Below are 6,000 nucleotides of genomic sequence, written 5' to 3'. Positions count from 1 at the left end.
TTATTTATTTTTAAATGATTTCATTTTATAATGTGTCAAATCAAGGATAAATTGAAATGAGGTTCATTTTGTATTAAGATTTAAAACTTATATTACGAGGCTTACAAAGAGTAATATAAGTTTTACGGAAAGTGTATTTTATCTAAATTATGAAATAAAAAAATGTGGTCGGTATGTATTAAAACCAACGAATACCAAATTTTGATCAGATTTAAGTAATTAATATAGGAGACCCATGAAAGAGTATCGGATATTTCCACAGCAAACTCGAATGTAATTGAATGAGTCTTAAAATGAGACTCAGAAGATATGTTCGGGAGGAGGTGATGGATGTTTTGGACTCTGGTGCTCGGTGTCTGAATTAATTAAACACATTCTCCAAAATCACCTTTAGCTCTCGTGGTGCGTTCAGATGAGTGCTATAGTAAATTACCTATTACTTAACGGGGTCGTTAAGTTCAACAGGTCACCAATGCTTTTCGTATGGCTAGGATCTTATGTAGCAGTATTTCTTCTTGGGCGTTGATGACACGAGATTCCACAATGTCATTTGCTTGGAAAAATCTCTTCAACATATTATTAAAAATTAAAGCAATTTATTGAAAGTTTACTGTCCATTAAATGAAAATTATTAGATGCTATCATATAATACAAATGACTGCATGCACTTATTACAACTTTGTTATCTATACGTTTTGGTGTTTTCCTAAAATGTACGGCCATTCGTTTGATGTTTCTTTGAACTGACGCTAATGGTTTTCATATTCGGAGAAGTTATTACCATATAATCTACACTATTCCATCGTAAAAACCAACTGTCTATTGAATAATGGTAGTCTAATATTTATTGTTCTTTATTGTATGTTTAGACAGAAGCTAATTATTACCCCTAGAGGTTGGTTTATTTCATTCTATCTCATTTTTATTGAGGGTTTTTACAATTCGATTATTTTTGAGTATTTGATATCCTAATTACAGTTTATCCACAGGATGAGACTGCGGTACTTCCATCATCATCTTTAGATTAATCTGAGAGTTCCAATGTCTTCAACAACACCAGTGAAGCCTTGGAGGACTGCCTTATGCAACCTCCTTTTAGTTTGGTCAGCATCGGCACATGTGAAGACAATGTATACGACTCTAAAAATGAACTTCTAGAATTCGAAGAAACGGAGGCAAAAGCAAACACCGACAGGGAGAGGTCCGAAAAAGTGGAAACACGCCTGGCCATAAGTTTGGAACCAAATTTCATCGACGTTGATAACAAGATCTTGCTCCGTCAGATACTCGACAGTTAACCAAATCAAATTGTACGCTTCTTACAACTAACAAATTTTGTATTTAATTTTATTTCTTTAATTTTCTCTTTCGCTAACTTTATAGAAAGAAATTATTTTTTTACCATATTGGAACACAGTTTTTGAACCCAGCTATCAATAAAATCAGGTAAGGAACTTTAAAAGAATGCTTACTGAAAAGTTTTGTATGAAAAACTGAAAACAAATAAAATACTTATTAATTATTCAAAGTATAGCAATAAATTGTTTGTAAATACAACTCACTAGGCTCAGTTTTGGGAATTTTCAGGCTAGATCGTTTGAGGACTATTTAAATACCATTACAATGATTGATAAATGGTTAAACAGATTTCTTTGGAAATATAGTTAAGAGAACATTAAATATGGCAATGATAATCACATGTTCAATTAAGGTTTTGCCCAGCCTTGGTGAGTTATAATAATTAAAGACTACTAACGTCTCATATTTTAGTTATTCTAAGTATTTCCTTGTTGGTACTACCTGATTTAAAAAATATATATAATTGTAATAAGGGTTGAAATAATAATTCGGGTCTTAATTTATTTAAATTATGCACGTAAGGGAATTAGAAAAATTATATTTTTCTTTATATACTATATTGAGTCTGGAAAACTCCAGATTCGACGTAATGTGGGTGCGCGTCAATCTTGCCAGTACGGCAAGATTCTACGCATGTCTATACCGCTCACCGAACCATAGCGAATCAGACACTTCCGAGCTCTTCAAACATTTGAGCGATACTATTGATGATCTCTTGGCCCGCTACCCTTCGGCCGAGTTTGTTGTTCTGGGGGACTTCAATGTTCATAACGAACCATGGTTGAAGTTCTCAGGCCCAACGGACTCGGCTGGCCGACAGGCGGAATCCTTTGCCATTTGCTACGGATTAGAGCAATTAGTTCAGGAGCCTACAAGGGTTCCTGATGTCCAGACTCACCGCTCCAATCTGTTAGACCTATTCTTAACTACTGTGCCACACGGTTATAAGATTGACGTCACAGCGCCTCTGGGATCATCTGACCACTGCCTAGTGACGACATCAATCCCTGTTAGCCTCAGACCAACCAATGAGAGACTGAGGAGAAAAGTGTGGCACTATAGGTCAGCAGATTGGTTCGGTATGCGGGCCCATTTCAACGCTTTTCCGTGGTCAGCTGTTTGTTTTCGGACTTCGGACCCTTCAAGATGTGCCCAGGAGATTGGTGAAGTCATCAAATCGGCGATGGATGGCTTCATACAATCGACTACTAAAATGAATCTACATCTGCAGTCGATTTTGTTGAAAAGGGATTTTTTTGGTTATAACTTTTTTATTTGTGCTTTCGTTTCCGAGTAAATTGAGTCCTAACTTTTATATTTTATGTTATTTTTTAATTTTTAGGTCAGATTTGGAGATCTATATTTAGGTCAGATTTAGGGATTAATATTTAGGTCAGATTTAGGGATTAATATAAATGTCAGATTTAGTAATATTAAGGTGAGATTAGGGATTAATATTTAGGTCAGATTTAGGGATTAACATTTAGGTCAGATTTTGTGATTCAGATTTAGGGCGGCTTGCACCAACTATTGCAAAGTTTATCTTAAATATTATTTAACTAAATGAATTTAAGACCCTAAGGGCGGCTTGCACCATAAGTTAAATTTCGTTTAAATATCATTTTAAACACATTATTTGATTTAAGTCGACTTGGCGTCTTGCACCACAAAATTTAATTCGTTAAATGCATTTAAAGAACTGTCAAAGTTAAATACCCAAAAGGGGCTGTTTAACCGAGTTAAACGTGTTTAGCCCTACTCATAAAGCAGTAATGTCAATTTTTTTATTGTTTATCCCTTCGATTTCTGATTGTGGTTAAAATCTATCTCATTTTAATTTGTATTCACAATGAACATTTGGGATTTGTTTTCTCACGATGATGAAGAAATTATATTATAGAATTTATAAAATTATGGAAATTATAAATCGAAAATCGGAAATTATAGACCGTTTATAATCAGAGAAGTAAACACAAGAACAAATTTATTTGAAACCCTCAGTGGCTGGAAGGTTCAAAGAAGATTTCGTCTCAGTAAAGAAACGACATCATTATTAGTGTAAGAAATTGAACCTCAGTTAAAATTCAACACCAATAAAAACATCAGCGAGGTGCTCATAACTTGGAGCTAACACTCCTTATCGAGGAGTACTTTGCAAGGTTGTAAACTTCTAATCATACCTACAGCATTCTTTTAATACTTTAAAACAATATAATATGTAAAAGAAATAAAAAAAACAAAATTACTCGGATAATGGTTTTATTTTTAATTAATATATTTTTTTATTATTTACATAAACTCAAGCCGCCCTTAGTTAGATTAATATTAAGGGATGAATATCAGCTGCTTATTGTCTTTTAACCCTTTCGGACAGGAATAATGTTTGAAAATACGTGGATTTAATAATTATCTCCCTATCTATGGCAAACGCTTTGATTATATAAATGTCTAGATAGAGTGTCGCACTGTTATTCCGACAGAAAGAACAGGGCGCTTAACGTCACTGTAGGCGTATTGGGTGATACCAGCTCCCTAGTATTTCCCAAAAAAGTTGGGAAAAAATATGTTTCGATTTTGCGGGACCTATAATTCGTTTAATTTTGAATTCATTTAAGTAAGATAGTTTTCTACATAAATATAATGATATAAATGAAAAGAAAATCATTGTTAAAAGAGATTTATTTTTATTTGATTATTTTTAATAAATAAACAAGAAATACGCTTCCTTTTTCAACCTTCGACGCTTTTGATTGTTGACAAAATACAGGTCTTTGGCAAGGAAATGATCAGAGCAAATAACAGATGTTTTAGCTGGTTGCCAGACATCCTCTCCGCGGCTTTTTCTTATTATTTCTATCCACTTACTTCTTAATATAGGATCATTAGGTATTCTGTAAAATATGCATGAATAAAATTAAAAGTTTGCTTGATACTTCACCAAACAAACCTGTCACATTTTTTTGTAATTTTAATAGATAAACAAATTTCGAATTCATAACTTTTTTAAATATAGTGTCAACGCGAAGAATTTACAAACACTTAAACACAAAGACAAACTTTCACATTTATAATATTATTATATATAGTGTACTTTGGGTAATTATTAAAACCTATTTTAAAATTAACAACCCACTCATGGGAAATTTTTTTATTTACTAGATTCTTATATTTCTTAAAGAGATGAATCATTTAAATTTACTGAATTTAAAGTTAATGTTCTTTATAAATAGAACGGCGTCATTTGCGCCTTGCAATTTTTACATGTGGGTATTTTAATTTGAAGAACAGGCAACCCTGTAAACAATGCGTCAAAATATGGCGTTGTCAAGACTAAATTACACTATTAAAACTGAATTGTTTCTTTAACTAAATGGTTATTATATGGCTTTGAAAAGGTAACTTACCTATGATAGGTAACATTTTTAGTTATTTTCAATCGTCCTTTGTAATTTCTGCATACTGTTATAGCGCAAATCGTCATTTTCAAATGTCACACAACACGTGTTTACCGCACAGCGATAGTTTCGCACGTTTCGCATCTGAGCGGACTGAACGAGCTTATCAGCCAACAGTTGGCTGATATTTTTTTGGCGTTTCGTCGCTCGAACGCTCAATCTATAGGGCAAACGATAATTGGCGGTTTTCCTTTTTCAATTGCTGCTTAAAATCGGCTTTGCGTGATATTTCTAGTTGGATTTTAGCAACTATTTGAGGCGGTAGCCATTTTTATATTTTCAAAATATTATTTTTATGTTCAATCTCAGCCGAATGTTTTTTTTTACGATTTTTTATGTAAGTTTTGAAGGTATTTTTTATGTAAGTTTTTTTAAATTGAATACAATGTCAATTTTGGAAGCAGTGAACGATTTATCTATTTATGTGAAACACGCCCTCTGAGATCTAATACTCTTCCAAAATAATTTAGCAATAACTTCTAAAGTAATGAGAAAAAAAATAAAAAAACTCTACCAATTGTAACTAAGCATCAAATATGTTCTACTCCTAACAGTTTTATTTCTGATTTGACAAACTTAAAATTTGTCAAAACGTAAACCCATCTGCAATGGTTTTTAAAGTTTTGGTTTAGTTAGGTTTTAAATCTTTAGTAGCCGAAAAAAAATTACACAAAAAAAAGAAAACATATTGAAAAAAATGGTCTCTTTACGTATGTATTTTATTTCTATTTGCACTTTTATATCCAACCTTTTCTTTTTTTCTAAATGTTAATAATTGACGGTGCGTAGCGAAGTCTTGTCGTAACTCGACTGTTTTGCATTTTATCTGTCTGTAAATTTGTTTTTTGTTCCGTTTCCAATTCAAGATGGTGTCCGTCTTAATTTTTTAGTAAGGATATTTTTTACTTGTTAAATCGTCGTCTTTATTTCGACGTTCTCATTCGCATTTAATCAATATTATTCCTATTGCATCCTGCCTGAAAAGATTTAAAAAATTAACTGTAATTGGGTTAGTGACGTTTCTTGGTAAAAATTGTATAATTCATTATTTTAAATAAAAAAAACTTAAACAAAATATTTTTGGTTTATAATTAAGTAGGTAGTATTTATGTACCTAGTCACAAATCTTATAATTTGAGAGAAAATGTTGGTTTTGATTAATTTATAATTGAAAATTAAAATCATA

Source organism: Hesperophylax consimilis, chromosome 18 (genome assembly GCF_061612785.1).
Source record: "Hesperophylax consimilis isolate HC1 chromosome 18, BYU_Hcon_1.0, whole genome shotgun sequence".
Taxonomy (NCBI): Eukaryota; Metazoa; Arthropoda; class Insecta; order Trichoptera; family Limnephilidae; genus Hesperophylax; species Hesperophylax consimilis.
The sequence above is the reverse complement of the archived record's forward strand: the minus strand, read 5'-3'. Positions refer to the sequence as shown.